Below are 11,596 nucleotides of genomic sequence, written 5' to 3' on the forward strand. Positions count from 1 at the left end.
CTTATCCCTGCGACTCGTAATTACCATGTACTTCGTGATTGTTCAACCAAGATTCATAAGGGCTCTGTAAATACCAAATAACAACTCATTTATTTCTCAAAAATGCTTTCTGGCGGTCCATTATGCTTCGTCATCGTTTAAAAATCAGAGTATAAAAAAGCTGCATACGATAGCAAAGGCCAACGGTATTTTTTCGTCTACCGCAAGGTCGCCCTCTGCGGTGTACTGGGGAACCTATGAGATAGGAAAAAAGAGCGGGATGTTTTTTTTAAGGCTTTTGCCTTCTCTTCGCCTACTGCACCGTGGCGACAGTTGAGAGACTCACTCATATCGTTTTATTCTCTTGAAGCAACACCGGGTTGGATATAAACGCTCAGTACAAGTTTCCGCTGAATTCTTGATTTCCTACATCAGGTTCGCATAACTGGACTTCCTCGAATTAAAAATAAATATTGATTTAAATGAAATTTGTATCGTTAATTCTTTACAAAACCGAAGCCCACATATTATATTCTACCTAAAAGGGAATGGATAATGTTTATATTTGAGCTACCAGAATAGACCGCAGCATAAAAAGTAAGTATCATTGTATGTGTTTGTATTAATCCGAAGAAACATTCTGTTGATCTCGTCGAAAAATCGTGTTTACATGGTTGGCCTGCCTCAAAAGGGGAACGTTAACTAAATAATCTAGATGAATTTTGTGGCGTGTTGACAGGAAAACACCGGTGGATGTCTTCTCGACGAAAACAAGTCAACAACCCAAGTGCTTTTCATTACGGTAGCCACCGCCGGAGAGCGTAACCCATCCTAGGAATTGATGGAAGCCTTCGCAAGTTTGATATAAATTGCAGTGACAGTCACATTTTGTTACTCTGTTATATCGTAAAGCATAAATTGGATGACTCCAAATCCGCCTGGCTTTTAGAGTTTTTTTTCTTGACTTGGTCTCTTATGCTGGATGCTATATCCAATCAAGATTGTATCAGCGAACAGTCAGTATGCATCTTTATGGTCCTCCTGGGAATGGCAGGTTGGGTTGACTTTTTTTTTTACGGAGGAGTACCCTTTCAGATGCTCACTTTGGTGAGATAAACAGGATTAGCTTATCGAGGTTGACGTACTCGCTCCTTGTTTTGAATCTTCATTTAGCTGGCATAAACAGCATGACATGTGTATGCATGTCTAAAGGCATTCAATCGGCGATTTAACTATACTAAGTAAATCAGCTTGATAATTTGCTCCTCCGAACGAGCAAACAAAATCTCACTTGAATAAATGAGATTTTCATTCGTTGCTGAGTGAAACTCACCGCTTTGAAATTTGTGTGAAAATTTCAGATATTTTAATTCACTCTTATTGAGTGATCCTTGTCAATACCAAGTTGAGTGAAAAACGAGTGAAAATTGACTTTTTTAAAAAAGAGATAATGATGTCTTGTATTCGCACAGTTCGTACGATTGTGTAGATATGGTGCTCTTGTATTTATCATTAATTCCTTCTCCAATCAATCAATCAATACAAGATTTCTTGAAAATGCAGTAAAGACTCTGAAAGTAACAACAGGTATATATTCCATTCGAATCCATTAAACAAATATTTGTCCAGTTAAAAACAATTAGCAAAATATTTCCTGTATACTTAGTATAAATAATATTATGATTTCGTTTTGATGGCAACAACTAAATCTTTTTTCAGTCAATCGACAAAATTCTTACTGATGATATAGACGATATACAAGGTAAATTTCCCGGCGATTTGATAAAGTGAGGAAACGTTAGTATGGTATGCAAGATTCCGATTTCATATCATAATTTCATTAATATTTTGGGGGATTCTTGCTACCTCGGCGGCGGAGGGTATTACTTCGCTTACCAATCACAGCCATTGTATATATTGAAGATTATATGGATTACGAAGTTATATTGGCATCGATTTAGCGACGAGCAAGGGTAATGAACGGCAAAAGTTAGCAAATTAAGAATATGGCGTTTTTTTTGCTTCGTTTGAATATCAGATGGTTTATTGAAGTGTAGAGAATAGAAGTCGCAGCTCGCAACAGCTTGCTTTTCTTCACTTCCGATATCTATATTTACCATCGACCGCCAACTCATTAAATACTAGAATTGAGGTCGTACTCATGTGTGAATTTTCGATTTCATTTTCGAAGACGCAGTAGCCGCTTGGGAGAATCGGCAATGCCGATGAATGAAGAATTAAATGAATAGGTGGAGTGATGAATTACAGCATTCCCGATCCCAATAGAGAAGCTATGGGAGTCTTGGATTTCGAGGTTTGAATGGTGAAATTGTAGTCAAGTTCCATTTCTCTTTCAATCATCGCCTTGGCAGTGAAAATATGTTACTAGTAGTTTCTCTGTGAAAGACTTCCATCGAAATACCAGCAATTTTCCAAGTCCAAAGTTATTCATTTTAAAAATAATATTTTGTGATTTCAAAGGTTCAAATCTATCAATATTTTCTTTGTATTTTGTATTCACCGTTTTAATTCACTATGGGACGATAACCATCGAATGAGCTTTGAAGTATGAGCGAAATTTAAAAAATGACAAGAAAATATATCGTTCGATAAAATAGTTCTTGACGTTCGGGGCACACGTTCCTGATGTTTTTCATATCAGAATATAAGACTTACTATTATGAGTGATTGCATTAGGAGGCCGTGAACTTAGGATGATTCCTAGAAAATTGATAATTGATAACACCATGGTTAACAATTACAAGAAGAAGAACAAAAAGGGAGTGGGAGAGAAAGAAAAAAATAAAAAAAGATGAGAGAGGGGGAGAGGGGCGGGGTGTAGAGTGAATGATAGGGAGTTACAGCGAATAGCGATCGAGAGGAACCGAAAGGGAACATTGGATACGACGTTTCCCCCATGGCTGTATCACACAGTCATGATTGAGTGTCAATCTGATCGAGGTCCGTGTTATTTTATGACGTATGAAATTTCATCTACATTCTCTGATCGATCGCCCGATAAGGCCTCCATTTCACTTGTTACAATACAATTCATAAACACTACCTCATTATGTGCATGTCATACAATGAATGGGAGAGATGATTGCTGTTCTTGTTTCGAATCATCGGATGATTATATTCCTCAGGGGCCGCGGAACCAGAGGAGGGGGTGGGGTATCAACCCCCACTTTTTCAGTAAACGTAAAAACCGTGATAATTACCATCAAATTGTGATGTGAGGGAGTTTTTTAAACCACTTCGCAGACGCCTTCTTGAACGCTGGAAATATATTGCCAAAAAAGCCCTTCATGACAAACCAGTCTTTGTCGAAATTCGGTGAATCAAGAGAGGGGTGTCTCGGAATCTGTCCCGGTCCACCAACTTTCGACGATAACCTCTCCGCTGTCCATTGCGATTTTTATTGCATTTTCAATAGATGTATACCACGTTGCAGAATCCACGCAACCTTTTGCAACTGCGAAAGCTCCCTAGTTGTGTACCTTCAGCCCCCTCCCCCTCTTTCGACTCAACCCCCACTTTCAAAATAGGTCCGCGGCCCCTGTTCTCTTTTCATGTTGATTCTCTCCTTGCCTTTCCTGACCATCACCTGGCCAGCTTAAACAGTAGCCAAGATGCAAATAACAGCCCACAGTGTGTTCACAGTGAATCACATGGTGGACGGTGTAAAGATGTGATTCACACTGCTGAACTGCACGAATTCAACAGTGTGAAGATAAGCTGTGGTTCCGTCGACATTGCGAGTGTCCACAGTGTTTTCACGTTGTATCACACGGTTGACTGTCTGAAGATGTGATTAAACCTGTTAAACTGCTCGAATCGAGCAGTGTGGAGAAAATATCACACTCTGTGGACATATCGACAGTGCGAGTGTACACAGTGTGCTCAGAGTGTGGTCACAGTGTATCACATAGTGGACTGTCTGAAGATATGATTCAGACTGCTAAACTGCTCGAATCGAGCAGTGTGGAGAAAATATCACACTCTGTGGACGCATCGACAGTGCGAGTGTACACAGTGTGCTCAGAGTGTGGTCACAGTGTATCACATAGTGGACTGTCTGAAGATGTGATTCAGACTGCTAAACTGCTCGAATCGAGCAGTGTGGAGAAAATATCACACTCTGTGGACATATTGACAGTGCGAGTGTACACAGTGTGCTCAGAGTGTGGTCACAGTGTATCACATAGTGGACTGTCTGAAGATGTGATTCAGACTGCTAAACTGCTCGAATCGAGCAGTGTGGAGAAAATTATAACACTCTGTGGACGCATCGACAGTGCGAGTGTACACAGTGTGCTCAGAGTGTGGTCACAGTGTATCACATAGTGGACTGTCTGAAGATGTGATTCAGACTGCTAAACTGCTCGAATCGAGCAGTGTGGAGAAAATATCACACTCTGTGGACATATTGATAGTGCGAGTGTACACAGTGTGCTCAGAGTGTGGTCACAGTGTATCACATAGTGGACTGTGTGAAGATGTGATTCAGACTGCTAAACTGCTCGAATCGAGCAGTGTGGAGAAAATATCACACTCTGTGGACATATTGACAGTGCGAGTGTACACAGTGTGCTCAGAGTGTGGTCACAGTGTATCACATGGTGGACTGTGTGAAGATGTGATTCAGACTGTTAAACTGCTCGAATTTTAACAGTGTGGAGACAATTGTACATTTTGCAGACATATCGACCGTGCGAGCGTTCACAGTGTGCTCGGATTGCGTTCACACTTTACAACATATACTGGACTGTATGAAGATGTGATTCACTGTTTCACTGACTCACTTTATTTGTTTACCTTGTTATCTATCGACGTATCTTAACTTATTTATTTTGATTTCCCGAATAACTAACCAAACTAGACACCCTGTCGAAAACTCAAAGTGAATGCTTTTAGCTTTTCGTAATACCCACAACAAGAATTTCCCTCCAGCATGGCCATAGAGTACTATACTTCATGATATAATAACGTGATCGCATCACGGACACGTTCACACTGCGCGTTCCATCTCGAGTTCTAATATCTCTCATCCGGTCAAGTATGAAGCGTGTCTAAACATGAGCTGTGTATTCTACAATGTATTTGTCAATCATGGGTGAAATGCTTCCTTGGCTGTTCTGTGGATAACGTACGTTCCAGGCAACGCATACTGATTGGTATCACTGACCATGTGTAAAATGGCGCCGAGGGCTGAAGACAACTGCCTGTTTTGCTCATTTGAAATATAATGTATGTCGTGTGGTGAAGATATAGCTTTTGAATATACACATCTTCGGAGGCAGCCACTGGCACAAATTAGAGGAGCGAAATATTGTCCAGGGAATGATCTATTTTGTAACCCCCACCAGGAGTGGCGCCAAGATGAAGATATTTGTAAGGGGGGCAGGATCACGTCCTAAGTGTGACGTCACATTTGTTTTCTTAATTGAATTATTGCTGTATTATAGGGTTGGTAACACGGCCGAGAACTCTTCCTTTTATATATATATATTTTTTCGTGTTTCTTCGTTTTATCCTTCTCTTTGTTCCACCTTTAACTACTTAAAAAACTATATGGGGGTATTCAGCGCTTTGGACGCTGCGGTCGACCCCGACTTGACTGGCGGACATTATAACTGAAAGGACATTATAATGATGATAGCCACAATAACAATTTGGTAAACACAATGGCCCAATAAGATCAGTAATGATATTCTTCCTGCCGGGTACTAATTTATTACTTCAAGGAAAAGAATTGCGAACATAAATTAATATCTTGACATTTTGCCACGGTACGACTCATACCTCGAATCAGATAGGGGAAGGCGAGGTAAGTTGTGACACTTTTTGCATTTTGCATGTTAGAATTGATATGACTAATAATTTAGTATTAAGTACCTTGCCTTTAAATTTGATTCTTGGGAAATATTTTTCATCTATATAAAACTTTCTACCACCACACTGAAAGTCATTGTGACCTTTGATGTCAAACGGCTCAACTTGCCCCATCTATAGGGTAAGTTGTGCCACCTTCTGGGGTAAATTGAGCCACAAAAACTATGTACAAAAATAATGTATGCAGAAAAAACCAGCATGTCAATTTTTTATTAAAAGTTTACTTACCATTGCAAGATCGTCCCCTTGCTTATTCTCTATAAATACTAACATCCGCTAAAAGTAAAAGAACTGTCATCTGAATTTGCTCCTTTCTGCCTGCATATCAAAGGCTTTTAAGGTTTGTTTTTTAATTACCATAAGAATTACCATGGCTCAACTTGCCCCATGTTGGCTGGCACAAATTACCCCAGTCCAAACTTAATGCGGTATTATCACATCCACAATATGCATCATTCATGCTAAAGACTATGACAAGAATGAGAATCCATACCTGGACTAACAATATTGTTCTTATTTCTTTATTGTATTTAAAGACGTGTGGGGGTAAAACGCACTGATCTATTTCACACTTTTTTCTAATACTTTTTTGGCTGAAATTCGTATTTTCCCCTCTAAAAAGTACTTTCAGGGTATGTCACACTCTGGTATACTTTAAAAGTAAAATAAGCCCACGGTTTTTCCTGTAAGCATTCGAGTATGAATGAGTCATTTAAGGTGAGAATAATGCGTCACGTAACTAGAGGGGTGGTAGTTGTGCATGCGCGACGATTTTTACTTTATGTGTAACTACCATAATGGTGTTTGTTTGAGCACGCGCTACGTGAAACGAACAGTGCGCGCTTGAGTTCACGCCTTTGTGCCTGACCGATAACAATGGGAATAGAAATGCGTGTAAATACGTCTTTTTGTCAGCCACGCTAGGGTTTCAAACGTGAAACAGACTAGAATTAAGGATCATAGTGAAAAAAAAATCACTGAAATCATGAAGTTTGGCACGTGTGTACGCAAACTGAAATTACGAATTGAAATTTCGAACTTGAATTCGAATTATTACGGAGCTAAATTCTGATGGAAAATATCGCTGAAATATTAACAAGAGCTTGTGTCTGTACGGCCTGACCTCTTAACCATGATCTAGGAGGGAAAGCTTTCACGACCTTCTGATCGATTCCTCCGGTAAACCGCGCGTCGGTTGAAACAAAATGCAACCACTAGCGACTCAAGACGCGCGCTCTTCTTACGAAAAATGAACTTTTATTTACATCTTCCGATAATATAGCGCGCGTCTTCTATTTAAAATTCCCTTTAATCACGGCTTCCGAGATAGTCTGTAAGGTCGAATGGTTCAAATAATGAACCAGTGAAATTGAATTCAAGTATCGGTTTATTCATTTAACATGGCAAGATATTTACCAAGACGAGAAATAAACCAAGAAATAAAAGATAAAGGCCTAGGCACTCGAGTCATAACGGACATTATTAATCAACACATGACACTATTTCACCTAGTATTTTGAAGGATATGGTGTGAGATCCGGAAATCCCAGATGGCATTGTGGGAATGTTTTATTCAAACACTGTCGTGACTGATATTTTCAAGATGGTGCTTTCCTTTCTTACCAAGTAAGCTTCCGTAAACGCAATTACTTGCATATAACCCATTGCTCATCCTATCATCTTTTTTTGTAGCCACCTGACTCTTGTTTGTATGATTCTTGAACAGTATGAACCCCCGGAATGTACCCGTAGATTTTAATCGAATTTCAGTGCTGAATGTATCTTTAGGGTAATATAATTCTATTACATAATGACATGACGCTTTTTATACCGAACTAAGCTATTCAATTAACAGGGTATTATTAATCGAGATTTTCCAAGTAAACTATACTATCACCAGTGGCAATCATATCTGTAATAAATCATACATCATAAAATTTCACTCGCATCGCTCGCACCCACACACTCACACACCCACACACACCTACATCCTGCATTCTTGAATTGCTTGAATATCAAGCTGATTCGACAAATATTCAATTTTTCTTTTAAATCCAAATTGGTAAATGATTAAAATACTGCTATGCTTCTTGTCTTGCTAGTTATTTCGTAACATTCTTTATTATTTTGGGGACCTATATAAATGGGCCCTCTAAACTCTCACCGCCACGAGCCTTCTGCAATTTTTTGTATTAATTTTTGAAAATCGCGAATGAGTATATTTTTATTAGCATGCGTACATGATAATCTTGTTGGAAAACAACAAGTTTTCTTTACCACTCAAAATGATTGAACTGTAATAAATTATGTGTAGGAGTAGTGTGGATCATGTCTATAAATGTCTAGATGGATTTTAGATCCCCGATGTAATGATGAGGAAGAGGAAAGTCTTGAGAAATCCGAAGAACATATCTGAATGGCTCGAGACCATTTATAATGAACCTTCGTTAAGTTTCACAGCTTATCGCATCAGGATAATAATTATTGCGTGAATTTCTGACAATAGTAATCCTATTAATCCTACATTTGTTTTTCTTTGTCTTATCTGCAGGAAAAACAGTGAGAATTAAGGGATATATTTTGTCTTCGAATATTGAGGCATAAAGCAGGTTAAGAAACTGCTGTCTGGAATCCTGGTACATTATTGCCATCATTAGACGGTGAGTCAACTTTTCTCCGATTCATTTCAAACTTTCACAATTGTGTTTCAATTACTTGAACACTTGGTGACTTCATTATTGTATACATCATACACTGCAAAACACTGATTTAACACCAGCCCGGAATCTATATACATGTACGTCCACACCAAAGAAGTGTTAACACAAGTTTGGTTCTGGTATAACACCAGATAGGTGTTTATACAGCACTAATTAGTATCAAAACAGCATCGGTTTGATTAAAAACTGGTGTTGTTTCAATACTTCTCTGGTGTGGACATAATTTATATAGATTCCGGGCTGGTGGTATATGAACGCCGGATTTTTTGCAGTAAATAAATACATGTACAATGTGGCCATTTTTAATTCATAATTGCTTGGCTGATCTACGTGGGATGAATCATTCGCTGAAAGGAAATGACTAATTTTAATTGTTTTAACGATGCATACACATTATTCTATAATCAAAACTAGTTTCGCTAATCGTAGTATACAACAACATAGCATATTCCATGTCAATTAAAACATCTTTCGCGTGTCGGTACTTAATAGATGTGCATGAGTTAACCATGAAACGCGAAATTTTACATATAAAGTGATGTTATTACGTTTGCTGTTTCTGTTTTATATTTTCTGTTAATGCATGTAAAGATTAACAACATAGTTTTTTAATGAAATGCAGTTTCTTACACATATCAGATGTGACAAATGAATATGTTTGACTGTACATGGAGTTGCGCAGAAATTTGTAAATAAATTGATATCAATTTACTTTCATTGACCATGGGCAGACGTGTTACATAACAGACACTGTTCGGATGACTTGGCGTATAATCAGTCTATATTGGTAGTCATTAATCTCTCTGGCGATCGATGGTTTGTCATTTAGTCGTAATAATGACACACGTGTTCATGCAAAATGACCTAGATCAAAGAGTAAGCACGAAGTAGGCCTAATTAAAAATGTCCTCGTTCCGGTTCATCAACATTGTTTATCACTTTAAAAATGTCTAAATAAGTTTAACAACTTTGAAACAAATTAATGTGGGAATGTGTGTCAAGAAGATCCAAATCTACAATTCGTATAAAAGGGATAAATACCACTGGGGAGGGGGCGTTCAGGGTGCACCTTCATGTACTTCTTTTATTTTTAATGTTAGGTTTCTTGTGTTAGACAATAACAACTGAGCTGCTTTTGTGCACATTTAAATCAAACCTATCATCCTGTTAAAAGTGAATAGAAAATCAGACATAAATGGGCATTTACAGTAAATACAGAGAGACCTTTAACTTTTTTTTGATGCGACGTAATTATGCAGCCAGCAAATTTTGCCTAATCGATCGTCCCTTATTTTACAACTCAATTACCCCGAAAAGGTTAATGCAAAATCTATTTGTTCGATAAAATTGCTATACCCACCCTTATCTATTTCCCCCGCCAGTTTAATTTTTTTTGGCCTTGGTTTCCCCCTCCGCAGCGTAACATATTTGCTGGATCAATAATGAGAGCTCGAAGAACGATCTCAAGCCCGAAAGATTCTAAATTCGGCCAGGGATTTTGAACACGTCATCTACATTCTATCTTCTTCCAAGTCGACAGCCCACTCTGTTTCCTCTGTTTAGGAAGAAAATGGAAAAAAAAAGGTCTCGGCATATTACAATTTTTAACTTTGCCATGCAGAACAAGGAGATTTCGATAACTTTTTCATGTATTTTCCCGGCCGCCATACACGAGCACGAAGAAGTTGTAGATGAAGCTAAAATATGTTTTGATTTCAAAATAGAGGAGTAGGTATGCCTCTATGATTTTAAATGATGCAGAGAATGAGAGCTCTGCGTGGAGCTTTCATCCAAGTCTGAATCACAAAATAGGAAGGTATGAATTTATGAACAATCCCATACATATTGGCAACTCTGTGTTGTGACTTGTAATCTTTAAACCAAATCTAAAATAAAGAAACAAAGCAGTTTATTTTTCCTTTTAAATGATTTCCTTTTACATTCATAATTAACTTGATACTTGTTTTACATTGCCTACTAAAACTTGACCGGGTGAGTGTTTCATAAAGCTATTTGTAACTTACGTGCGACTTTACGAACGACTGGTGACCCTTTCGTAGGAACTGAATCAATACCAATGAAAATCTGGTGTGTATAGTTTACAACAAGAAAAGATCCCCAGTCATTCCCAAAATCACTCGTAACTTACGAATAACTTAATGAAACACCCTTTAAGTAAGGATTGTATATATTGTAAAGCGCAGTAGAAAATATGAAGCCTACATGTATATACTATGTTATACCTAAACATACACTATTGCACGGTTGTCACATTTGATTACTACAAGTTTTGCCACTAATTTCTGCGATGTGTATAGTATTGGGTACCTTTACAATGGTATCGTTTCAGAAAGATTGGTATCACTAACTAATTTTGACGTTCCGTCACCAAATTTACACTTCACCAATCAAATTTATTTAATTTCGTAGTGTGTAGCACGTACTCAATCTTCATTATTAATGCATTGATTTGTTTTACGAAACATGTCTCCCCGTGTATCTATAGACACAGCTAGCGGCTTTCATTATCAATTAATGCCTTGATTTTCAACGGTCAATGAAGTTAGGCTCAATTCGACAAATCCCGGTCACAGCAAGAGTAATTACATGAGGGACTGTCGCTTCCCAAGGCAAGATGAGTGTTTGATTAAAATAAGTTGTTCTAACGTTGGTTAAGCTTCTGAAAACCTAAAGGGACAAGAAGCCGCCAATAACGTCTTCACTTGGCTGTAATCGTTTGTAAGGTTAATCAATATTCATGTTAATTACAATATGAGAGAATGGGGAACATAGAGAGAGAGAGAGAGATAGAGAGAGAGAGAGAGACTCTGCTGGAAGAAACATAATAGTCGCACAGTGTGTTCCCAGTTTCATAACATAGTGAATATCTGAATATGTGATACACTGTGTTAAATGCTTAAATTTAATTGCGTGAAAATGGTTTAACTCTGTGGAAACCTTTCCAGTGTGAGTGTTTACAATGTGTTCACATAGTGTACTAT

At 38.1% G+C, this 11,596-nt stretch overlaps 1 long non-coding RNA gene across 1 annotated transcript; it reads left to right on the forward strand.

Moving 5' to 3' along the window:
• The first annotated feature begins 323 nt into the window (after window positions 1–323).
• LOC135156201 (uncharacterized) lies at window positions 324–10,676 on the forward strand. The gene is made up of 3 exons (XR_010295329.1): window positions 324–576; window positions 8,426–8,534; window positions 10,013–10,676. It is a non-coding gene; the product is annotated as an uncharacterized LOC135156201 (long non-coding RNA).
• Window positions 10,677–11,596: the final 920 nt, after the last annotated feature.

The sequence above is a fragment of the Lytechinus pictus genome, chromosome 12 (genome assembly GCF_037042905.1).
Source record: "Lytechinus pictus isolate F3 Inbred chromosome 12, Lp3.0, whole genome shotgun sequence".
NCBI lineage: Eukaryota > Metazoa > Echinodermata > Echinoidea > Temnopleuroida > Toxopneustidae > Lytechinus > Lytechinus pictus.